This window comes from Dendrobates tinctorius, unplaced genomic scaffold (genome assembly GCF_039654945.1).
Source record: "Dendrobates tinctorius isolate UK_male_01 unplaced genomic scaffold, ASM3965494v1 ptg000084l, whole genome shotgun sequence".
Lineage (NCBI taxonomy): Eukaryota > Metazoa > Chordata > Amphibia > Anura > Dendrobatidae > Dendrobates > Dendrobates tinctorius.
This window is the reverse complement of record NW_027361752.1, coordinates 48,983,979-49,010,538: the sequence shown is the minus strand read 5'-3', so window position 1 is coordinate 49,010,538 and position 26,560 is coordinate 48,983,979. Positions and strand designations below refer to the sequence as shown.

At 42.6% G+C, this 26,560-nt stretch overlaps 1 protein-coding gene across 2 annotated transcripts in view; it reads left to right on the top strand.

Annotated features, from left to right (window-relative positions):
- The first annotated feature begins 5,260 nt into the window (after positions 1-5,260).
- The window catches only part of KCNJ6 (potassium inwardly rectifying channel subfamily J member 6), a 248,164-nt gene continuing 226,864 nt past the window's right edge, over positions 5,261-26,560 (top strand). For both annotated transcript variants that reach the window (XM_073584672.1, XM_073584673.1), the window contains exon 1: positions 5,261-5,631. The gene's annotated coding sequence lies outside the window, so the exon portion shown is untranslated. The remainder of the gene's footprint in view (positions 5,632-26,560) is intronic.

The following is a 26,560-nucleotide window of genomic DNA, read 5'->3' as shown; positions in this document are numbered from 1 at the left end:
TTGCGGATTGTGCTGCGGATTTTTCCACGCGGATTTGGCAAAATCCGCAGGTCAAAAGACCTGCGGTTTATCTGCGGAATAGCCTGCGGTTTTCCCCTGTGGTTTGACACCTGTACAATGGAGGTGTAAAACCGCTGCGGATTCCGCACAAAGAATTGACATGATGCGGATTTAAAGATTTCTGAAGACAGACCCACAGTCTCCATTTTAGAAAAGGTAGCTATGATGAAACAACCCTTGTAAAAAAAAATTAACTATCATTTCCATCATGGGCCTCTCTTATCATCATGGCTGTGTAAAGAACTTTATGAGCTGACCTAACAAGCAAAGCTAAATATAATTTCCGTATAAGCAATACATTTTAATACTGCCCCTTATAGGCAAAAATGGAGATGGAGTGGGAATTCCTGCAGGGAATGCCTCATCAGAAAATTACTTAAAATAAGGTTTTTATATTCATTTTTTTATTTTGGCAGTGGGGTTATGTAACACCTGGTCTCCCTGTGATAAGCGCAACTAGGTGACAATGATGGGAGTTGTATTGAGAAGCAGCTGTATCCATCCTGTGTAAAATAAAGAATTAGATAAAAAAAATGTTATGGGCTCCCGTGCAATTTTCATAACCAGCAGAGGAAAAGCCCACGACTGGGGGCTAATGTTAATAATCTGTGACAAGGGACAATCTCCCATAAGATTACCAGGCTATTAATAACAGCTCACAGCTGTATGCTTAGCCTTTGTGAACAAACGGGGGACCCCAGGAAAAATTTTTTGTAGGTTTCCCCTATAAATTCAAACCAGCAAAGGCTAAACAGACAGCTGTGGATTGATATTAATAGCCAGGGAAGGGGTCAGTGATATTGGCCCCCCTCCCAGGCTACTAACATCAGCCATCAGCTGCCCCAAAAATGGCGCATCCATAAAATGCACCAACTCTGGCGGTTAGCCTCCACTCTTCCCACTTGCCCTGTTGTGGTGGCAAGTGAGGTAATAGGGTTGGGGTAGATGTCACCTTTGTATTGTCAGGTGACATCAAGGCCAGGGGTTAGTAATGGAGAGGCATCTATAAAACGCCCCCATTACTAACCCCACATTAATTTTGGAAATAAGCACACAGCCCGAATAAATTCCTTTATTTGAAAAAAAAAATCAACACCCTGTTTTACACATTTAAAACAAAACAAAAAAACAAATTATTACCTTACACCTACTCCATTGAAGCCCTTGTCCCCTGTAGAAGACAGAAAGTGATAAACAACCATTATACTTACCTTATGCCTAATCCATTGAAGCCCATGTCCCCTGTAAAAAAAAATAAACAAGCATATCCCTCACCTGTCCAAAGTGAAGATAAGCCATACTGCCCCATGCTGTAATCCCTGATTTACAACCTGAACAGTGGCATGATGTAACTGTCCAGGCTGAAAACCATGAGACAATGAGGTGCTGCGAGAGCAGCTTCAGTGACAAGCAGGTCTGCATATGTGTCCATGCTTGCAAGCTTTATGGATACATGTCTGCGTACTGTATGTGTGCAGTCTGTGTATTGTGTGTGTACATGTCTGTGTCTTTGTGTGTGTCTGAATGTCTATGTACTGTATGTGGGTCTGTGTATCTGGAATATGTATTTTCTAAGATGCGTGTATGTGTTAGTGTATTGTGGTTTCCTCTACCAAAATTGACATTTCCCTCAATTTCTCGATCCATTAGCCCCTTTTTCCCTTATTTCTTCCAGACCTATTTGCACCCATCAGAGCCATCTATTGACTTTCATCTCATCGCTCCAAATCACCCATTTCCAATCTTCTACTGTCCACTCTTTGTACTTGTTTTTAAACTGGAGCCGACGCGTTTTATGATGGTATTGAAGTTGAGGCTTCTTCGCCTTTTTTCGGGCCACCATTCCAGACTTGTGTAATGTGCCTCGCACGGTGCTTGCATGGACGTCTGTGATCTCACTGTTATGAAGCATACGAGCCTCCTCCACTGCCGTGCTTCTCGCACCAGAACTGATAGACCTTATGATGAGCCGACTTGGTGACGCCGATATTGTGCCTGGACGTCTACCTCTTGGCTTTTGAATGGACGGATGGACATGATTTTGTATTCATCCAGCTGTCATGGCGCTCACATGATGCAGTTTGGTAATTTTCTTGGCTGAGAGCCCGCTATCCAAACAAGTTCAAGCTGCCCTGCAGTCCGAGGGTACAACAGTGTCAACCCGTACTATTCATTGGAGTCTGAATGAAAAGGGACTGTATGGTAGGAGACCCAGGAAGACCCTACTTTTTACCCCGAGACATAAAAAAGCCAGGCTGGAGTTTGCCAAAACTTACCTGAAAAAGCCTAAAACGTTTTGGAAGAATGTTCTCTGGTCAGATGAGACAAAAGTAGAGCTTTTTGGGCAAAGGCATCAACATACAGTTTACAGGAGAAAAAAAGAGGCTTTCAAAGAAAAAACACGGTCCCTACAGTCAAACATGGCGGAGGTTCCCTGATGTTTTGGGGTTGCTTTGCTGCCTCTGGCACTGGACTGGTTGACCGTGTGCATGGCATTATGAAGTCTGAAGACTACCAACAAATTTTGCAGCATAATGTAGTGTGAGAAAGCTGGGTCTCTCTCGGAGGTCATGGGTCTTCCAGCAGGACAATGACCCAAAACACACTTCAAAAAGCACTAGAAAATGGTTTGAGAGAAGGCACTGGAGACTTCTAAATTGGCCAGCAATGAGTCCAGACCTGAATCCCATAGAACACCTGTGGAGAGATCTAAAAATGGCAGTTTGGAGAAGGCTCCCTTCTAATATCAGGGACCTGGAGCAGTTTGCCAAAGAAGAATGGTCTAAAATTCCAGCAGAGCATTGTAAGAAATTCATTGATGGTTACCGGAAGCGGTTGGTCACAGTTATTTTGGCTAAAGGTTGTGCAACCAAAAATTAGGCTGAGGGTGCCAATACTTTTGTGTGGGCCATTTTTGGAGTTTTGTGTGAAATGATCAATGTTTTGCTTTTTGCTTCATTCTCTTTTGTGTTTTTTCATTTAAGACAAATTAAATGAAGATAATAATACCAAAGAATTTGTGTTTGCAATCATTTTCAGGAAGAAACTGAGTATTATGACAGAATTGCAGGGGTGTCAATACTTTTGGCCACAACTGTATCTATACAGTCATGGCCAAAAGTATTGACACCCCTGCAATTCTGTCAGATAATACTCAGTTTCTTCCTGAAAATGATTGCAAACACAAATTCTTTGGTATTATTATCTTCATTTAATTTGTCTTAAATGAAAAAACACAAAAAGAATTGTCCTAAAGCCAAATTGGATATAATTCCACACCAAACATAAAAAAGAGGGTGGACAAAAGTATTGGCACTGTTTGAAAAATCATGTGATGCTTCTCTAATTTGTGTAATTAACAGCACCTATAACTTACCTGTGGCACCTAACAGGTGTTGGCAATAACTAAATCACACTTGCAGCCAGTTGACATGGATTAAAGTTGACTCAACCTCTGTCCTGTGTCCTTGTGTGTACCACATTGAGCACGGAGAAAAGAAAGAAGACCAAAGAACTGTCTGAGGACTTGAGAAACCAAATTGTGAGGAAGCATGAGCAATCTCAAGGCTACAAGTCCAACTCCAAAGACCTGAATGTTCCTGTGTCTACCGTGCGCAGTGTCATCAAGAAGTTTAAAGCCCATGGCATTGTGGCTAACCTCCCTAGATGTGGCCGGAAAATAAAAATTGACAAGAGATTTCAACGCAAGATTGTGCGGATGTTGGATAAAGAACCTCCACTAACATCCAAACAAGTTCAAGCTGCCCTGCAGTCTGAGGGTACAACGGTGTCAACCCGTACTATCCATCGGCATCTGAATGAAAAGGGACTGTATGATAGGAGACCCAGGAAGACTCCACTTCTTACCCCGAGACATAAAAAAGCCAGGCTGGAGTTTGCCAAAACTTACCTGAAAAAGCCTAAAACATTTTGGAAGAATGTTCTCTGGTCAGATGAGACAAAAGTAGAGCTTTTAGGGCATAAGCATCAACATAGAGTTTACAGGAGAAAAAAGAGGCATTCAAAGAAAAGTACACGGTCCCTACAGTCAAACATGGCGGAGGTTCCCTGATGTTTTGGGGTTGCTTTGCTGCCTCTGGCACTGGACTGCTTGACCGTGTGCATGGCATTATGAAGTCAGACTACCAGCAAATTTTGCAGCATAATTTAGGGCCCAGTGTGAGAAAGCTGGGTCTACCTCAGAGGTCATGGGTCTTCCAGCAGGACAATAGCCCAAAACACACTTCAAAAAGCACTAGAAAATGGTTTGAGAGAAAGCACTGGAGACTTCTAAGGTGGCCAGCAATGAGTCCAGACCTGAATCCCATAGAACACCTGTGGAGAGATCTAAAAATGGCAGTTTGGAGAAGGCACCCTTCAAATATCAGGGACCTGGAGTAGTTTGCCAAAGAAGAATGGTCTAAAATTCCAGCAGAGCATTGTAAGAAACTCATTGATGGTTACCGGAAGCGGTTGGTCGCAGTTATTTTGGCTAAAGGTTGTGCAACCAAGTATTAGGCTGAGGGTGCCAATACTTTTGTCCGGCCCATTTTTGGAGTTTTGTGTGAAATGATCAATGTTTTGCTTTTTGCTTCATTCTCTTTTGTGTTTTTTCATTTAAGACAAATTAAATGAAGATAATAATACCAAAGAATTTGTGTTTGCAATCACTTTCAGGAAGAAACTGAATATTATCTGACAGAATTGCAGGGGTGTCAATACTTTTGGCCATGACTGTATAGTAAGCTCCGATCTGTTCCCGTATCTATGTACCAGCCGCCATTATGTTACCTCTGCTGGAGGATAAAGATGGGCTGCGGCAACTCGAGAGCCACTGCTTTGTGATTGCCCCCCAGAACAAGAGATCAATAACTAACTCATTTCACAGTTAAAATAAAAAACATAGATTTCAATCAACTTATTTCTGCATCTTCTCTCTAGAAAATAATTAGAGGGGGATGCTGACTATTGCCTCTTTAGTCTGTAGCATAGATACAAGTCCCATTTTTGTTGGTGTTGGATAGCAGCGATCAAAGCCACCAAATGTGATGGAGGTAACGGCTGAGCTCTCAGCGACTGCACTTACTAGGAGAGACAGAGCGGTGATCACCACCCCGGCGATCCCCTCCTCGGCCACCAGGTGTCAGTGCGTGCAGTGGCAGCCCCAGCCTTCAGCGCACGCTTCACAGTGCCGGAATCAACCTCATTCATTGAAGCTGCAGATCTCATGACGTCTCCTCCTGACGCGTTTTCCCAGCACTTTACCCTCTGTGCCTGCACTTGGCTTCCACACGAGACCTTTGTATCTGCCCACTGAAGCTTAGGCACCTGGCTCTACTACCCAGCAGCTGATGGGGACTTGCAGGAGGATCATCTAGTGGTTTTTGCATATTGTTTTTTTTGGAAGAGGAAAAAGAGGGGGGGACAATGACCATAAATCAGGATGGAGGACCACTGAGGGAGGTGTGATCCCATCTCCTGCATCTAAAGAAGCCTGATCCCTCACTCACTCCACAGCAAGAGTCCAGACCAGAAGCAACATGAGGCTCTGAGACCCCACATCATCACCAGGTACCTGACAGCAGCTCTATGGCACTGCTCCCCTTATTATCCTCCTCCCCTGGAAGTGCAGAGGAAATGTAGCACTAAAGTTCCCCCACTGCATCTGCGTGACGACCCCAAACTTAGCAATGAGGGACCATATTCCCCCCAATATATGACATGGGCGATGATACCATGATAGCACCTCTCATTGCAAAAGCTGCGACTCTAGCTTCCATTACTGATGTCAGCCCATTATCTAATCCTCCGCGCCTGTTGCTTTAAATAATAGGAAAATAATTAATCGTGCAATAAAGGATGGAATCGCCGCACGGCAATTAGACAGGGATCTAATTAAAACTGCAGATGACATGGGGGCACGGGAGAGAGAAGAGCGCAGAATAAGTTTGGTGGTCTGTACTGATGATGTGTATCTGTGGCAGTATATGTGCGTGTATGTGCCTACAGTAGGTGTATGTTCCCACCTGTGCAAGTCTGTATGTACATGTGTGCGTATACGTGTATATATGTGTGTATGTTTGTGTGCCTGTGGGTTTCAGTGTGTGTACCATATTTTTTGTAGCTATGTACAGTATTTGTAGGCTTCTACGTGTCTGCCCTTGTTTTGGTATGTGTATGACTGCTTGTGTGTATATTTACTGTTTGTGTATGTTTGCATATGTTTGTGGTTGTGTGTATATGTGCATGACTGCAAGTGTGTATGTGCATGCACAGTGTGTATATGTTTGTGCTGATTTGTTTGTCTATGTGTATGACTGCATGTAGGCACAGTAGGTTTGTACATGTGTTCTTGTTTGTGTGTATATTTCTGTGTGACTGCATGTGTATGTATGTATATATGGATGTTAGCCTATGTGTGTGATTGTACATGTATGTATGTTTTTATGCATTTATATGTTTGTTTATATACTGTTTTATGTATGTGCATCTTAATGTAGTTACGTACTGTATATGTTTGCGTGTATGTTTGATTCAATGTGTGTATGTGTACTGTATGTCTGTTTTTGTGTGTGTGTATGTGTACTGTACATTTATGTATTGTGTGTACTGTACATGTGTGTCTGTGTACTGTACATTTATGTATGTGTGCGTATCTGTGTATTATACGTCTCTGTATTGTGTGTGTAAGTTTTTGTATATGTGTGTACTGTACATGTATGTATAGTATGTATGTGTGTACTGCACGTGTGTGTGTACTGAACGTCTATGTATTGTGAGTGTGTGTATGTTCTCTACATGTTTGTGTGTATACTGTATGTCCATGTACGTGAGTGTGTTCTGTATGTGCGTATTGTATGTGTATACTGGATATGTGTACCGTACGTGTGTGTACTGTATATCTATGTATTGTGTAAGTGTCTGTGTGTATACTGTGCGTCTTTGTATTGTGTATGTGTGTACTGTATGTGTGTACTGAACGTGTATGTATTGTGTATGTGTATACTGTACGTCTATGTATTGTGTGTGTGCGGTACATGTGTATATGTATGTCTATGTATTGTGTATGTGTACTGTAGTTGTGTATATTGTGTGTATACTGTACGTCTGTGTATTGTGTATGTGTGTACGGTACATGTGTATATTGTATATGTGTGTACTGTACGTCTGTGTATTGTGTATGTGTGCACGGTACATGTGCATATTGTATATGTGTGTACTGTATGTCTGTGTATTGTGTATGTGTGTACGGTACATGTGTATATTGTATATGTGTGTACTGTATGTCTATGTATTGTGTATGTGTGTACGGTACATGTGTATATTGTATATGTGTGTACTGTATGTCTATGTATTGTGTATGTGTGTACTGTAGTTATGTATATTGTGTGCATACTGTACGTCTGTGTATTGTGTATGTGTGTACGGTACATGTGTATATTGTATATGTGTGTACTGTATGTCTGTGTATTGTGTATGTGTGTACGGTACATGTGTATATTGTATATGTGTGTACTGTATGTCTATGTATTGTGTATGTGTGCACGGTACATGTGTATATTGTATATGTGTGTATTGTATGTCTGTGTATTGTGTATGTGTGTACAGTACATGTGTACAATGTGTATTTGTGTACTGTATGTCTATGTATTGTGTATGTGTGTACGGTACATGTGTATATTGTATATGTGTGTACTGTATGTCTGTGTATTGTGTATGTGTGTAATGTATGTGTGTATAATGTGTATTTGTGTACTGTATGTCTATGTATTGTGTATGTGTGTACGGTACATGTGTATATTGTATATGTGTGTACTGTATGTCTATGTATTGTGTATGTGTGTACGGTACATGTGTATATTGTATATGTGTGTACTGTATGTCTATGTATTGTGTATGTGTGTACGGTACATGTGTATATTGTATATGTGTATACTGTATGTTTGTACGGTACATGTGTGTATTGTATATGTGTGTACTGTATGTCTATGTATTGTGTATGTGTGTACGGTACATGTGTATATTGTATATGTGTATACTGTATGTCTATGTATTGTGTATGTTTGTACGGTACATGTGTATATTGTATATGTGTGTACTGTATGTCTATGTATTGTGTATGTGTGTACGGTACATGTGTATATTGTATATGTGTATACTGTATGTCTATGTATTGTGTATGTGTGTACGGTACATGTGTATATTGTATATGTGTATACTGTATGTCTATGTATTGTGTATGTGTGTACGGTACATGTGTATATTGTATATGTGTATACTGTATGTCTATGTATTGTGTATGTTTGTACGGTACATGTGTGTATTGTGTATGTGTGTACTGTATGTCTATGTATTGTGTATGTGTGTACGGTACATGTGTATATTGTATATGTGTATACTGTATGTTTGTACGGTACATGTGTGTATTGTATATGTGTGTACTGTATGTCTATGTATTGTGTATGTGTGTACGGTACATGTGTATATTGTATATGTGTATACTGTATGTTTGTACGGTACATGTGTGTATTGTATATGTGTATACTGTATGTCTATGTATTGTGTATGTTTGTACGGTACATGTGTATATTGTATATGTGTATACTGTATGTCTATGTATTGTGTATGTGTGCACGGTACATGTGTATATTGTATATGTGTATACTGTATGTCTATGTATTGTGTATGTTTGTACGGTACATGTGTATATTGTATATGTGTGTACTGTATGTCTATGTATTGTGTATGTGTGTACGGTACATGTGTATATTGTATATGTGTATACTGTATGTCTATGTATTGTGTATGTTTGTACGGTACATGTGTATATTGTATATGTGTATACTGTATGTCTATGTATTGTGTATGTTTGTACGGTACATGTGTATATTGTATATGTGTATACTGTATGTCTATGTATTGTGTATGTTTGTACGGTACATGTGTATATTGTATATGTGTGTACTGTATGTCTATGTATTGTGTATGTGTGTACGGTACATGTGTATATTGTATATGTGTATACTGTATGTCTATGTATTGTGTATGTTTGTACGGTACATGTGTATATTGTATATGTGTATACTGTATGTCTATGTATTGTGTATGTTTGTACGGTACATGTGTATATTGTATATGTGTATACTGTATGTCTATGTATTGTGTATGTTTGTACGGTACATGTGTATATTGTATATGTGTATACTGTATGTCTATGTATTGTGTATGTTTGTACGGTACATGTGTGTATTGTGTATTTGTGTGCTGTATCTGTGTATAAACATGTGTATAAGGATGTGTGAACATGTGTCTATGTCCATGGCTGCGTTTTTGTTTGTGTGCACAGTTCTTTGACACTGTGTGTGTATCTGTATTTGTATCTGTAACACATATGTGTCTGTGTACATACAGATCATCATCATTTAATATTAATTTTCCCTGCCGCCTGCTAATTATCTACCATTTTCTTATGTGACTTGCCCCAGCAGGGGAAGAAGTCATGTGTGATATTCTTAATGTCACCACCTAAATAGCAGGTGTGCTCCGCTCCCCGGGTGCCACAGGCCAGGACCGCGCCGATCTGCCCCTTGGTGGCTCCGGGGTGCCGTTTATGTCCTGGGGACATCTTGTATCAATCAGTCTCAGGAACATAAGGAGTCGCTGCGACTTAGTGGGACCGGATATTATAGGGTGATAATGGTGGCGGTGGGGGAGGGGATATGCTCTATGTATTCAGCAAGACTATGTAGAGTACTCCCATCATTCTCATCTCTGGACCCCATTATAGAGGTCTGTGAGCCCCCCAAGGCTGAACTTGGCGTCAGCACCTTGGACAGAGCCGAGATCTGCCCACATTAGGAAAGTGAGCCTGTCCATAGAAATGAAGAAGAGTTTGGCATTTGGTAAAAAATCAGTTTTTGTTCCTTCTGTTTCTATCATAGTGGGAAAGAAAAATAGAAAAACTTTCTGTGCATTTTATTTTTTCTTGAATTTTTGATAGAAATTATAACTCATAAGAAAGCAAGAGATTCTGTATGTGGGAAGCCAACTTGTTGCAATGTCTGAAAGGGACATGAAAATGGATTTATTGCAAAATAACAACACTTAGCGACATAAATAACATTACTGAGAACTGTCAGAGGCCCGGAGTAAGGAACACAGATGGCACGAGGAGAGACTGGCAAAGGGTATATGTCAGGACCATAGTGAGGCCCCACTGCGAACCCACTGTCACCTGGAGTATATGGGATAGAGGGATCATAGATGATAGATAATAGATAGATAGATAGAGATATATAGATAGATACAAGTGCTTCTCACAAAATTAGAATATCATCAAAAAATTAATTTATTTCAGTTCTTCAATACAAAAAGTGACTCTCCTATATTCTATAGAGTCATTACACACAGAGTGATCGATTTCACGTGTTTATTTCTGTTAATGTTGATGATTATGGCTTACAGCCAATAAAAACCCAAAAGTCATTATCTCAGGAAATTAGAATACTTTATAACACCAGCTGGAAAATTATTTTAAAATCCGGAATGTTGTCCTACTGAGATGTATGGTCAGTAAATGCACTCAGTACTTGGTCAGGGCTCCGTTTCCATCAATTACTGCATCAGTGCGGCGTGGCATGGAGGCGATCAGCCTGTGGCACTGCTGAGGGGTTATGGAAGCCCAGGTTGCTTTGATAGCAGCCTTCAGCTCGTCTGCATTGTTGGGTCTGGTGTCTCATCTTCTGGTGTCTTGACAATACGCCATAGATTCTCTATGGGGTTAAGGAAGCCCAGTGATACTGTTGTGTGTAAACTAGGTATTGGTACTTTTGGCAGTGTGGACAGGGGCCAAGTCCTGCTGGAGAATGACATTTCCATCTCCAAAAAGCTTGTCGGCAGAGGGAAGCATGAAGAGCTCTAAAATGTCCTGGTAGTCGGCTGCACTGACTTTGGTCTTGATAAAAACACAGTGGACCTACACCAGCAGAGGACCTGGCTCCCCAAACCATCACTGATTGTGGAGACTTCACACTAGACCTTGGAAATCAAGATCCCAGAGTCTGGAGTAAGAGTGGAGAGACCACAATCCAAGCTGCTGGAGGTCTAAAGGGGATGATAGATAGATACATAGATAGAAAGGCTGATGATAGCTAGAGAATAGATAGTAGATAGATCAATATATAATAGATAATAGATTAAAAAAAATAGATAATAGAATATAAACAGATGGCTGATAGACCGATATGGGATTATTCTGGGATCCTTGTTATGTAATTCCAGTCTGTACCGTGCGTGCACCGTGTAGTCACATGACTCTTCTGTGGGGTCTGTCACTTTTTTGTATGTGTTGTCACTGTGTATAGACCTGCCTGTAGCCAGATCTAGATCCTACACCCCGTACTGATGCATCTACAGAGTGATGTGTGCAGGGGAGCGGGGACAGCTCTGTTTGTCTTGTTACATTTTAAGGAAGTCCAGCTGCAGGAGTATGATCTAAATGATTGTCCTTTGTATGCAGTATTATTGTTAACCCCATAAACACTGACGCCCTGTGCAGAAGAGATGCTCAGATAAATGATTGCGTAGAATTCTAAAGGGGAAAATAGATATATACAGTTGTGGCCAAAAGTATTGACACCCCTGCAATTTTGTCAGATAATACTCAGTTTCTTCCTGAAAATGATTGCAAACACAAATTCTTTGGTATTATTATCTTCATTTAATTTGTCTTAAATGAAAAAGCACAAAAGAGAATGAAGCAAAAAGCAAAACATTGATCATTTCACGCAGAACTCCAAAAATGGGCCAGACAAAAGTATTGGCACCCTCAGCCTAATACTTGGTTGCACAACCTTTAGCCAAAATAACTGCGACCAACCCCTTCCGGTAACCATCAATGAGTTTCTTACAATGCTCTGCTGGAATTTTAGACCATTCTTCTTTGGCAAACTGCTCCAGGTCCCTGATATTTGAAGGGTGCCTTCTCCAAACTGCCATTTTTAGATCTCTCCACAGGTGTTCTATGGGATTCAGGTCTGGACTCATTGCTGGCCACCTTAGAAGTCTCCAGTGCCTTCTCTCAAACCATTTTCTAGTGCTTTTTGAAGTGTGTTTTGGGTCATTGTCCTGCTGGAAGACCCATGACCTCTGAGGGAGACCCAGCTTTCTCACACTGGGCCCTACATTATGCTGCAAAATTTGTTGGTAGTCTTCAGACTTCATAATGCCATGCACAAGGTCAAGCAGTCCAGTGCCAGAGGCAGCAAAGCAACCCCAAAACATCAGGGAACCTCCGCCATGTTTGACTGTAGGGACCGTGTTCTTTTCTTTGAATGCCTCTTTTTTTCTCCTGTAAGCTCTATGTTGATGCCTTTGCCCAAAAAGCTCTACTTTTGTCTCATCTGACCAGAGAACATTCTTCCAAAACGTTTTAGGCTTTTTCAGGTAAGTTTTGGCAAACTCCAGCCTGGCTTTTTTATGTCTCGGGGTATGAAGTAGGGTCTTCCTGGGTCTCCTACCATAAAGTCCCTTTTCATTCAGACGCCGACGGATAGTACGGGTTGACACTGTTGTACCCTCGGACTGCAGGGCAGCTTGAACTTGTTTGGATGTTAGTCGAGGTTCTTTATCCAACATCCACACAATCTTGCATTGAAATCTCTTGTCAATTTTTCTTTTCCATCCACATCTAGGGAGGTTAGCCACAGTGCCATGGACTTTAAACTTCTTGATGACACTGCGCACGGTAGACACAGGAACATTCTGGTCTTTGGAGACGGACTTGTAGCCTTGAGATTGCTCATGCTTCCTCACAAATGGTTTCTCAAGTCCTCAGACAGTTCTTTGGTCTTCTTTCTTTTCTCCATGCTCAATGTGGTACACACAAGGACACAGGACAGAGGTTGAGTCAACTTTAATCCATGTCAACTGGCTGCAAGTGTGATTTAGTTATTGCCAACACCTGTTAGGTGCCACAGGTAAGTTACAGGTGCTGTTAATTACACAAATTAGAGAAGCATCACATGATTTTTCGAACAGTGCCAATACTTTTGTCCACCCTCTTTTTATGTTTGGTGTGGAATTATATCCAATTTGGCTTTAGGACAATTCTCTTTTGTGTTTTTTCATTTAAGACAAATTAAATGAAGATAATAATAACAAAGAATTTGTGTTTGCAATCATTTTCAGGAAGAAACTGAGTATTATCTGACATAATTGCAGGGGTGTCAATACTTTTGGCCACAACTGTAGATAGAAAAGTTGATGATAGATAGATAAATAATATATATAGATGATAGATAAATAGATAGATCGGCCCAACCGACCGCTGCGCTCTGCAAACGACTTTCGACTAACCTCTGTACTAGTCCGCACCTCCCACTCCTGACTCCAAGACTTCTCCCGTGCTGCGCCAATCCGCTGGAATGCTCTACCCCAAGAAATTAGGACTATCCACAATTTGCAGTTTTAGGCGCTCCCTCAAAACACATTTGTTCAGAGTGGCCTATCTCAAAGTCATTCTATGTGTAAGGGTACCGTTACACTTAGCGATGCACCAGCGATCCTGACAACGATATGATCGCTGGTGCATCGCTAAGTGGTCACTAGTGAGCTGCCACACAGGCAGATCTCACCAGCGACATAGCAGGGGTCAGGGGTCGCTACTTACCTGTCAGATGAGGCTATCCTGACGTCCTCCCGCCCGCGTCCACGCGTCGCTCGTCAGCGCCACAGGAAGCCCAGCAGGAGGCGCCCGACGAGAAATGGTCCAGGACGTTCTCGCGCGACCAGCGATGAGCAGCGGGGGAGCCGGTCGGAGGTAAGTATCAGACATAGCGATATCGCTAGCAATATCGCTGCTATGTCACAAAATCGGTGACGTTACAGCGATGTTGCTAGCGATATCGCTATGTGTAACGGGGGCTTTAGTGTGTGTGTGTGTGGGTGTAGCCCATTCACTATCTCTATCTATCCCCCACTCCCTCAAGACAGCCGGACCATCACTGTAAATACACACCTGTACTCTGTATCTCCCCCACCTCATTGTAGATTGTAAGCTCTCACGAGCAGGGGCGGCTTATTTCGGCTTATTTTGCTTTAATTATTATATTGTTAACGTTGTTACTTATGACTGTTGTGTTTTGAAACTGTTATACTGTAAAGCGCTGCGGAATATGCGCTATATAAATAAAGATTATTATTATAGATAGATAGATGGATAGATGGACCTTGCTTGCTGATGTTTTCTACTTATTAGTCAAATAGATTCCCTAATGTGAATTATTGCTTAGGCCTAAAAAGCAAGAAAAAACCCCTGTTTTTATGATTTAAATATTCCTCTAATAACCTCGTATCCATTGACCTTAGTGTCTCTTTTTATAGTTCTTTTCCATTATCGCTTGGACTTTACTGATAATTTCTCTTTGTACACACAGACATATGTTTTCATTAATATTATGAAATCTCACTCTTAATTACCTGGGCTATGTGTAATCACCCGTATCTCAGTTTATTTACCCTCCTAGCAGGGACAATAAGGAAAGCCGTGTGACACATCCAGTGGCGTAGCGTGGGGGGGGCGGGGGGGGCGGTCCGCCCCAGGCGGCACGTGTGTGGGGGCGGCGCGGCAGCAGCAGCAATTCATCTCCTCTGTGGGAGAAGCGCGGAGGCACAGTGCAGCAGCATCGGGCCGGCCTGTGTGCGGGCACATGAGGCTGAGCAGAGCGGCCTGTTCGCCATCGATAGTAGGGGCGGGCTGTGACGTCGTTCAGCAGCGTCCCGCCCCCTCCAGCCTTTGCTCCTCAGTACTGAGGCGGCTTCGGCGCTGGGGGCTGTGGAGGAAGTGGGGACGCTGGCAGCCTTCCCGGGAGGACGGGCCGAGGCCCCATTCATTCATGGCGGAGCCGCCGTCTGACTAGGTGAGAGGTCTCCGGTGGTGTGTGAGTGCCCGACACCAGCGCCATTCCTGTGCCCAGTACAGCAGGGCAGGTGGAGGTGGGCGCACACACTGGCAGCCCACAGTCCTCGTCTGGGACCCCACAAGGGCTCCTTGGGGTCTGTACTGTCACCAGTTCTCTGCCCCTCATTACTTGCGTCCTGGGGTGTGGGGCAGGCACATTACTGTGGGGGTGTCTGCTGGGGGTTGTAGTCCTGATGTGATATAAATGGGGCAATTCTCTGCGCCCCCTGATAGTGAGGCCGGTGCTGGGTGGTCTCCTCATCTCTACACCACAGTTTAAGGGGATTTCCATCACTTATTGTTGGGTCCAAGGTGGAATAATTAAGCCGAGACCCCCAAATCCTATTCTTGCCCCCTGGATCAGCGCCGCTCATCACGCTCACAGCAGAGTCTTGGGCAATCTATGGTCATCAATGTCTGGAAGGGGTGTCGCGTGACCGCTGCAGCCAGTCCAATGCCACCAATCATCTGCAGTGTTCACGTTCTGTCCTGCGTCGTAGATGATGATGGTGGAGACCTCATCTAGCCGTCCTGTCTAATGGTCGTAGTGATGTGATGTCACACCGCCGCCATCGGTTGTCATTCTGGGGATGCTCCTTAAGTACACAGCCGTACGGTGGCCCCCAGCCGAGTGCAGGGGCCGGGGTTCCTCTCTCATCATGTATGACCGCATACACAGGTCTGCTGGATTTCATACACATCCTATACCCGTGTATATATAGAGAACTGCAAGAAGATGAAAGTCTAGAAATTTAGAAATAATAACAGCAGAGTAAAGGTACTGTCACACTAAGTGATATTGCTAGCAATATCGCTATAACTTGTGACGATATAGCGATATTGCTAGCGACATCGCTGTGTGTGATACTTACCTACGACCCGCTCCCCCGCTGATTATCGCTGATCGCGCGAGAACGTCCAGGACTGTTTCTCGTCGTCAGCTTCCAGCGGCGAGACGAGCGACGAGCGTGGAGCCGGGCGGGAGGACGTAGGATCGCCACGTCTGACTGGTAAGTAGCGACCCCCGTCCCCAGCGATGTCGCTGGTGAGATCTGCCTGTGTGGCAGCTCACTAGCGACCACTTAGCGATGTACCAGCGATCCTGACCGCGTCATATCACTGGTAGATCGCTAAGTGTGACTGTACCTTTAGTAGCAGACTAAAAATTATATCTTTGAGTGTAGTGTGGGCTCTTCGGATGCTTCCGGAATCCGGATTATCATTGACCAAAGGGGCGGCAAATTTTTCGACCGCCCCGGGCGCCACAAACAGTTGCTACGCCACTGGACACATCCTCTGCGCAGTGCTAGTGACACGATATCCTATGAGTACTGTCAATATGATAAGGGCTGGTGTAAAGAACATTATTGTGAAAAACATGGCTTGTTGCTTCCCATAACGATTAGACTTCCTTCCAATCTCTATATTTATTACTAAGGATCATTTCCAGCGAGGGTTCATTTCTGTATTTCACTCTTCTAGATTTGAAAACTTTTCCTGCAAAGCATGCCAAATATAAATAACAAAAACTTATTATTTCTACTTTATGTCACAATTTATATTTTAAGATAAATTGTGATTATTTCCGCTTTTACACTAATCATTGAGCCTGCACTATGAACTTTTCGCAATGTTCTATTTAAGATCCCTTTTCCATTTATGCCACGGTCCCAAGGAGCAGGATGAGCAGTCATCTCATTTTCATCTGTTATAAAGGTAGAGGATCTCCCAATTGACTATTAGCGTGAGAGGAATATTGCTTCCTCGTCCTCTTCCTCCCCTTCTCTCTCCCTGCAGATTAACTTCTGCATATGTTACAGATCATGCTCATTCCAATTATTTTTGTAGTCAACAAGTTGTCTTGAAGTTCATTTTCTTAGTGATTTAAGCCTATTGTGAATATATGGTCTTACAGAGGATCAATTATAGTGTGCTAATTTGTTTGTTAGTTTATAATGTCCTTTTCCAAATTTAGGTTCCGCCATGGGAACGGACATCGGGCAAGAAATTTCAATGTCTGGATTTTATATTTACGTATATAAATTGAATCTTTTATTCACTTACCACTGTGTACCAGCTGACAAAGTCCCAACAGGACTGATTATGTTAGATTTCAGCAGACTGCACCTGAATATATAGTTAGATAACAATGAGAACGATAGAACAGAGACAGACTGCTGCAGGGCAATGTGAGTGGGTGCTAGAGGTCAATAACCTCAACTATTTTCCCACTTGCTGTGGATATGTCATATTGGCTACCTGTAGCTGCCAAAAGGGAGACCCACTACATACAGATTTATATTACTCTGATTCAATACTGTGTAAACTAATCGTGAGTGCTGCATTCTGTCATACTTGTTTCATTTATTAAAGGGATCCTGAGAGTTGATTCATGTTGCCTTAACCACAACAGCATGAATCAGAGCCTGGCAATTTGACTGTATCTATGTTTGTTTTACTCTCAAGAAGCATGAAATATACATTAATACAATAATGGAGCCAGTCGTTGATTCATAAAGGGTTTTCCAACATTTTTTTTTTAATGTTGGACCACTCTTTACATGACCCAGTAAAGCCTTAAAAATACCTTTATTTTATATTTTGGTGATTTTATGATGCTTCTCAAAGCGGAGGTGAACTTTAGAGCAGGCATCACATGGACCCCCGTGATAGTGGAGAAATGATAGAATGTTGGAAAAGTATATTGACTGTAACTTGTTTAAGATACATTGTTGATTGGAACTTGCTTTTGGAACACCTTAAAGTGTTTAATTTAATGCTTGCTATAAAATATGTGGAGATATTTCTCAAATTTAGACTCAGCCCTAGAATATCTTTGAGGCTTTTGAGGTGTGAATTAAGTGTAAACTAAAAAAAAGACTAATTCTCCACCTGAATATTCTGATGTATTTACACCTTTTTGTAATTATGTCTATTTATGGCACTCTGATTGTGACTCATGAGGTTAATAAGATATTATAATTAGAAGCTGAAATCTACATACTTTATTTACTTAGGTGCTTAGAGATAACAGGCATGTTGCAGAACTTATCTGGCTAATTAAATGAAATCTTACCATTTTCTGAGCAAGGCGTAATTACTATATAAAACACTGGAATTTGCCTTTGATGGTGATGGATTAGTGATATCATGGACATGACCAGGGCTGTAAACATCCTACATCATATATCTATCTCCTTTATCTCGGCTCTCCTTCTCTTCACCTAAACTGTGCAGACATTTCACCAAGGGGATTGGGCTATCCTTTCCTATTCCCGGCATAATGTTGATCTGGGCCCTAAAATATGCTGCTTTAGTAGCCTCTGCGAAAATCATTGTCATTTGGGGTCCTTAAGATCAGAGTCTCTGAATGTCTTCTTCCCATATACAGTTCTATCATTGTTGTCCCCCTCCTTCCCCTTCCAATAGTCCTTCTAAGCAATAAAATACCTAGAAGACCACTTATTAGCCAAAGTTTTCAGACTTTATCAGATCAACTTCTTCAATATATGAAATCGATTTTAGACCACAGGAACCCTTTAAACGATCTGGTGATATCTCAATATTCAAAATTAACGTCCTCCCATGAATTCTTGATTTTTTGCAAACTTTACCAATTTATATCCAGAATCCAGCTTGTAGTGCACCAATTTATTTCTTAGTGTACAATTTTATTTTCTAACTGTAGGGCCTGCCATGGGAACGGACACCAGGCAAGAAATTCCAGTGTCAATAAAAGTTCTTCCCTTTCTCACCAATGTTATTAGGACTAGCAAACTAGTCAAGATTTGTAAATAAGTCCTTTACAGATCCAACGGCACTGGTGTAGTTGGCTTAGCTATTGAAGCATCCATTCTTACTATGTTATTTACCAGCTTTCCAGATTGGTCAACCAGAATAGTCATGCAGATACTAAATCATAAATGCAGTTGGGTTCTCTTATTTATTCAATTCATTGCCTTGACTTTTGCAACTGAGAGATAAAACATTCACATGAACTCACAAGTGTCTATGTCTTCCCCGATGTTCCGTGTCCTATAAAATCTGGCCTCCATCTAATATCTTTCAGATATGGTTGACATTCAGGTTACTCCAGATCTCTCATCTTATCTAGAAGGGTTCTGGGCTTTTCCTGTTTTTTTTAAAGTAGTTTTCCCAAAAATTGCAAGTTATGCCAAGCTAGAGTCGCATGGCAGCATCTTTCTCCTACCTTCCCTTTAGAAACACACGAATGCTTGGTCAAACATTCAGGGCTATGGAGCAGTCGGGAGAGGACGTTGATGGCTGAATGTGTGATCAGCTGCCAGCTATCATATGCATGGCCGGGAGATGCTCTTTCCATATGTCTAATAGATGGATATCCCATTTTGTGAAGGGTCTCAAATAATTGATCTGCTAACAATCTAACATTTGTTACTTTGCTCGCTCACTAAGTCGCTACCCTGTGAAGGAGGCTATACGTATACAGGAGTTCAGAATCATGAGAATGGGGGAACGGGGGCGAGGAGACCACCATTATCTAAAACTTAGCAGTGGATATGTGATATTATTAACAGTGAGAAAGACCTTTTAAATAATCCATCCCGTCCCCCCCAAAAAAGAGACTTTATTGCTAACAATCCATTTTTTATAAGAACACCCTAATAATAAAAGGGCTTGTCAGTTGACCACCATTAATCACCTATCATCTTTGGGGAAGCTCATCACCTTGGGCTCAATTCCTCGTGAATACCACCGCAGATCAAATGAAGCTTTATATGGTTTCCAATAAAATAAATGGTCTATCTTCATAACACATGGACTTGTCAGTCCTCCACAGAATGAGGCGCTGTTTATTTCCTCTCTGTACTCCACTAATGGATGAAGGTCCTAAGTGAGGACGTAAACTACAGTAGAACCGAACGGTATTTGAGGCCAATTTTTGAAAATTTCTCAATATGTTAGAATAGCAGTGTATCGTATAATTTTCGCTGATTTTAAATGCACGGAATGGGGGTAAAAAGAAAATCTGTTTGTCATTGGCTTCGGATCTCTGGAATTAACATTGTAGCTGGTCTGATCAGATAGAGGTTGTAAGGAAGAGATTTGCAATGAACTGGTTATTTTCTGTGACACAGGAGATGTAAAAAAGCGCTCAGCCGGGAACAGAGCAGAAGAATCGGAACCCGGGCCGTCCTGCTGCCACGTAATAAAATTACCTCATTAAAATAACGCAGTGTTGTTTTAATTCAATGAGGCTTTTTGATGCTACGACAGAACAGGATAAAGTCTACAAACGAAGATAATGGCTCCAGATGAGGTGGTGGGAAGTAGAGAGCAATGATTGTGGGTGACTGTGCCATTGAAAAGTGTTCTATAGTTTTGTGTATACAACCCTTAGGAAGAACAATGCATCTCCATGGTAACAGACTACAAACAAACCCAGTGTAGTCAGATTTTGCAGTCGTGATACATCACTTTGTCTGCCTTTTCTATGCTATATGGGCATCTGAGGTGAGCACCCCGGTCCCTGTTGCCCAAGGGGAACTAAAATACTGCTGCATAAGTCATATGTGGTAATTGGGCAGCCCTGTTACAGATTTTGCATTGACTCTATAAGCAAATGTAGATTTGCCTCAGAAATTAGAAAATTTTCACTTAATTTACTTAAAGGGTTATTCCCAACTTGGACCTAAGCTTATCTTCATAATTGGGATCCCCAGAACTTGTGGTGGGCACTGCCACCGTGTCCAGGCAGTGCATGATGGATAGGGGGCTGCGCATGTTCACCTCTCTCCAATGACTCCTATTGGAGATTCGGAAACAGCAAAATAGGGCGTAGGTCAGGACATCCCCTTTTAGGAAATTGATACAGGATGCAGAGGTTGCACCTACATAGGGTCAATGAGATAAGGTACAATGATGGAAAAGGAACATGGACGATTGGACATTAGCCAATGAAAATGAATGGTTAGGATTGTGATGGTGTCAGGCGGCTCCTGGAAGGCTGACTTATTTTTGTAGTTGCTTTGTTCACCATTGAATGTAGCAAAACAACTTTTTCCTCATTCATCACTTTGGCATTGCTAGAAGTTACAGAAGAAGCTCTCCATGATCTGTGCCACCTTTTATTTCTGCCTTTATCACTGTCCTAAAATGAAGGCAAGACCGGCAGCATTATTACATGCCAATCCTACTCCGCTGTCTCCCACCTTCTCGGAGGAACTCAAAAGTGTTTCCCGAGGGCTGAACATCCATTATTCTACTGACAAAAAAGATGCAATTTTCCCCGGAGGCCGACTTTAAACTTTCTCAATTTCATGAACTGTTCTAGCCGAGGAATAATGCATCACAGACATCCAGTGTAATTGGAAACACAAAGACCAAAATGGGTTTTGTAAATGTCTGATCGGCCGTATTCCTCCTGTGTAACGCCGATCAGGACTGTACCTGAGCTGTCATTGGCGTAAATGCTGTAAGTGACCCCATTCTGAAGACTTAGAAGGGACGTAATAAAGGGAGATGAACCACAGAGACCCTTCACATGGCTGATGGGGGCCCCTAAAGAGGAGTTCATCCCAAGTTGGTCTTGAACCCATTTTCATGGGTGGTAAAAACCTTCATAGGATTGTGGTCACCACATGGGCTGTAATTCTAGGAAATAATGACCCTACTGCTCTACATTCTCCTCTAGAATCCTTGTACACACCTAATACTGACTATCTGTCACAGTTGTATCCAGTCTTCATGATCCTTTGTAAACTAATTTGTTTGACCCTGCAAACTGATGAGTTGTATCAGTTCCATCAAGATGGAGCATAGGGGGCATGAATCTTACTTTATCACCCAGAACCCAAAACCTTAATGAGCTAAAAAGGTCCCTTTGCCCTTATTCTTACCTGTTGAAACATACCTTCACTTTCAGTTGACAGTTCAGAAAAAGTTTTCTCTGAGCTAGTGAGTGCAGAATAGCTGCTATGATGGCCCCCACAGTAGTCTCCACACTGTATGATGGCCCCCACAGTAATCCCCACACTATATGAAGCCCCCCACGGTAGTTCCCACACTGTATGATTCCCCCCACAGTAGTTCCAAACTGTATGATTCCCACCATAGTAGTAACCACACTGTATGATAGCCCCACATTAGTCCCCACACTGTATGATGACACCCACAGTAGTCCCCCACTGTATGCTGGCACCCACTGTAGTCCCCACACTGTATGATGGCCCCCACAGTAATCCCCACACTATATGAAGCCCCCCACGGTAGTTCCCACACTGTACCCCCCACAGTAGTTCCAAACGGTATGATGCCCACCATAGTAGTCCCACACTGTATGATGCCCCTCACAGTAGTGCCCCACTCTATGATGCCCACCATAGTAGTCACCACACTGTATGATAGCCCCACATTAGTCCCCACACTGCATGATGACACCCATAGTAGTCCCCCACTGTATGATGCCCACTATAGTAGTCACCACACTGTATCATATTCTCCACAGTAGTCCCCCACTGTATGCTGGCACCCAAAGTAGTCCCCACACTGTATGCTGGCACCCAAAGTAGTCCCCCACTGTATGCTGGCACCCAAAGTAGTCCCCACACTGTATGAGGCCCCCCCACAGTATTACCCACACTGAATGATGGCCGCCACAGTAGTCCCCCACTGTATGATGCCCACCATAGTAGTCCCACATTGTATGCTGGCACCCACAGTAGTCCCCACACTGTATGATGCCCCCCACAGTAGTCCCCACACTGAATGATGGCCCCCACAGTAGTCGCCACACTGTATGATTGTCCCCACAGTAGTCATCACACTATATGATAGTCCCCACAGTAGTATGCACACTGTATGATGGCTCCCACAGTAGTCCCCACACTGTATCATGGCCCCCACAGTAGTCACCATGCTGTACGATAATTCTCACAGTAGTCCCCATACATATTGTATGCCCCCAAAGTATCCACCATCTTGTATGATGGTCCGATCAGTACTCCTCACACTGTATGATGCCCCCACAGTAGCACATACACTGTATGATGGCACCAAAGTAGTTCTCACACTGTATGATAGTCCCCACCTCAGTTGCCATACTGTATGATTCCCCCACAGTAGCACATTCACTATATAATGACCCCCACGCTGTATAAAGACCTTATAATAGCCCCCACAAGTACTATTACAAATAAAAAAATAGACATATACTCAACTAATCCAAATCCTGGCGAATCTGTCGCCACACAGCAGCGAGGTGAGGGCAGACCAACATGGTGATGTCACCATAACGTGCAGGACCTCAGAGTCCCGACACGATGAAGTCACCATGTCGCGCCGCCGGTGACTCTTCCAGTGCGTACTCCTTCCGTTCAATAGACCTAAAGTGACCTGCAGCCTACCGAATAGAGAGCGGTAGTGCAAAGTGGTAATATCACCCTGCTCTGCCACAGAGTTTAATTGAGTTGTGCATGACGATATAGTTAAGGATGGAGGTCGCTCTGGGTGGGCCCCTCCATGTGAGGGCGATCAGAGCTGTATCCTTATATCTCACGCCCTAAGGGTATGTGCACACGCTGCGGATTCTGCTGCGGATCTGCAGCGGATTTGGCCTCTGCGGATCCGAAGCAGTTCCGCAGACAGTGTACAGTACCATGTAAGTCTATGGGATTTACAATCCGCTGTGCACATGCTGCGGTTTTTTCACTGCAGAAAAGCTGCGGTTTTAAATCTGCAGAAATTGACATGTCAATTCTTTCTGTGGATTCCACTGCGGTTTACCACCTATTCCATTGTCCAGGTGTCAAACCGCAGGGGAAAACCGCAGGCCAATCCGCAGGTAAAACTGCAGGTCAATTTACCTGCCGCAGACCAATCCACAGCGTGTTCACATAGCCTAAGAAGCCTAAGCTCTGGTGGGGGCGTGCTCTTTCTCTAGTGTATTGTGTCCTGCTTATGATTGGTCAGGATCATACAGGGAGAAAACTTACACGCCCCAATGAAAAAGAACGAATAACACCCACTTGGACTTAAAAAAAGTGATCTGATTATGTGCCGATACATTGCTAACGTTTTATTTCCGCTCTGCAACCACTATTACATCATTTGTCCAGTTCAACAGGAGAAATTTGGTGAAAGGTCCTCTTGTAGGGGTTTCCATGTTCACAAAACTTTTGCCTATAGGCTCCTCCAGTCCATTGCTATGTCTTCACTGCTACCCCAGTTTTTGTTGTTTGGCTGCTTAAAGGGAATCTGTCACCCCTTTTTTGAGATATCATATAATGATATCATTCAATTGTGTGTCACATAAGGATTCTCTTAGTACTTTTGCTTCCCCCTGACCCCGCACCTTTCATGCATAAATACCTTTTTTTATATCGGTTCAGATGTATGTAAACTGCCGCTGTCCGGTCCGCTGGACGGGGCTTATTCAACTGCTCTCCCCCCCTGTCTTGCTCTATACAAGAAGAAATGCGTAGAGCAAGACAGGGAGGGGGGGGAGCAGGTGAATAAGCCCCGCCCAGCGGACCGGACAGCGGCAGTTTACATACATCTGAACCGATATAAAAAAGGTATTTATGCATGAACGGTGCGGGGTCAGGGGGGAAGCAAAAGTACTAAGAGAATCCTTATGTGACACACAATTGAATGATATCATTATATGATATCTTAAAAAAGGGGTGACAGATTTCCTTTAAGTGATGTCATGTCGACAGCGCTGCGGTCAATCACCAAGTTCAGCAACTCATGCCTGCTACATTGGCTGAGTCCCTGACTCAGTGATTGGTTGTCATTTCGACAGCGTTGCAGAGGCGGAGACTCAGCGCAGGAACCAGGAAAGGAAAGGAAAGCATGATCTCTGTTGTTTGGCTGCTGCAGTGATGTTATGTCGACAGCGCTGCAGTCAATCACCGAGCTCATAACTGCTACATCGGCTGAGTAACTGGCTCAGTGATTGGCTGCATCAATTATGCCATTTTGACAGCACCGCAGCCAATAAGAAACCAGGGCACCTGGAAAAAGAGAATAAAATATAGTTTGTTTGTTTGTTTTACAACTAACTGAGCTTTTGGGCAAAAGGTTGGTGAACGCGGACAGCCTCATTAGGAGTAGAGCCGGGGTCCCTCAGCGCTGTGGCCCCTGAGCAACTACTATTTCTTTTGCGCTTCTAGTTATGGTTTTGAGCCATGATTTTCTAGCAGAAAATACTTATATATATAAACAAGTTCTAATGAAGTAGAACTCGACTCCAGCTCATCCCGAGGCTCCGGGGAACGTACGTGGGCAACTCAGTAAATAGAAAAACAGCGGGCAAAATCAATTTACAGTCAGCAATGCCTGCAAGTGCTTGCAGAAAAGCAGAGGCACCGGAGGGAGTTCTTCAAGAGCCGAGAAGCTCCCAGTGAAATGGCTTGAGAAAGTATCGAGGTCGCCTCCGGTCTTTTCATACGAGTGCGGGTAGGGTCTGCCGTGAGATGGGGGGGGCGTAAATTTACATAGCCGGAGACGGTCATCACACATTGTCAATAGCATCCCAATTACAGGCCCGTTGTGCTATCTGCGGGGGACATTAACATTGTATTACCAGTGTCATCCGCAGCCCGGGGATAATGAATACTACTAATTTGTTCCGCCCTTTCCCTGGCGCTATAAGTCCGGTGTTTACCTCTGTGCCAAACATAATCTTTACAGCAGGTTTCAGAAAGCAATAGCGAGATGCCCTGTGCATACTAATGAAGCCAATGCGTCTAGCTCCGCCGTCTTCCTGGCTGTACAGATGTAGCAGAGCTCACTTCTGGGGTTTTCTGTAGGACGGAATTATCAGTGCGGTATCCCTTTTAATGACAATTTTCTTTTCTTTTTTATTGCACTTTTTTCCTTTTTTTGCGCTTTTTTTCCCTTTTTTTGCGCTTTTTTTCTTTTTTTGGCGTTTTTTTTTCCCCTTCCCCATCTTCTAAGAGCCATAACTTTTTCCTTTTTCCATCCATATGGGGATTATTGTTTTTGCAAGGTAAGTTACGGTTCTGAACGACACCTTTCATTTTACTAACAATGTACTAGAATATGGGGGAAAAAATTCCAAGTGGGGTGAAATAAAAAAGAAAAAAAAAAAAACAATTCGGTCATTTTTTTCACTTTCGCTTTTTATGATATTTATTGTACGGAAAATATTATTTGATAAGATAATTCTCCGGGATGGTAGGATTACGGCAATACCAAAACTTGCATCATTTTTTTTTATTTAATCAATGAAAATAAATTTGCAAATTTGTAAAATATATATATATACTGCATATATACTGTATGTATGTATATATATATATATATATATGGTTTGTACAACCATTTTCTGAGACCCGTAACTTTTTTGACTTTTCAGTTCATAGAGCTACGGAAGGACTTTTTTTTTTTTTTTCTTGCTTGATGAGCTGAGGTTTTTTTTTATTTTTTCTCGGTGTGATTCTGATGTTTATTTTGATTTTTTTATTGCATGTTTTAGGGAGGTTCGGTGACAGAAAAGCGTCTGTTCTGGCATTTAGATTTTTTTTTCTTTATGGC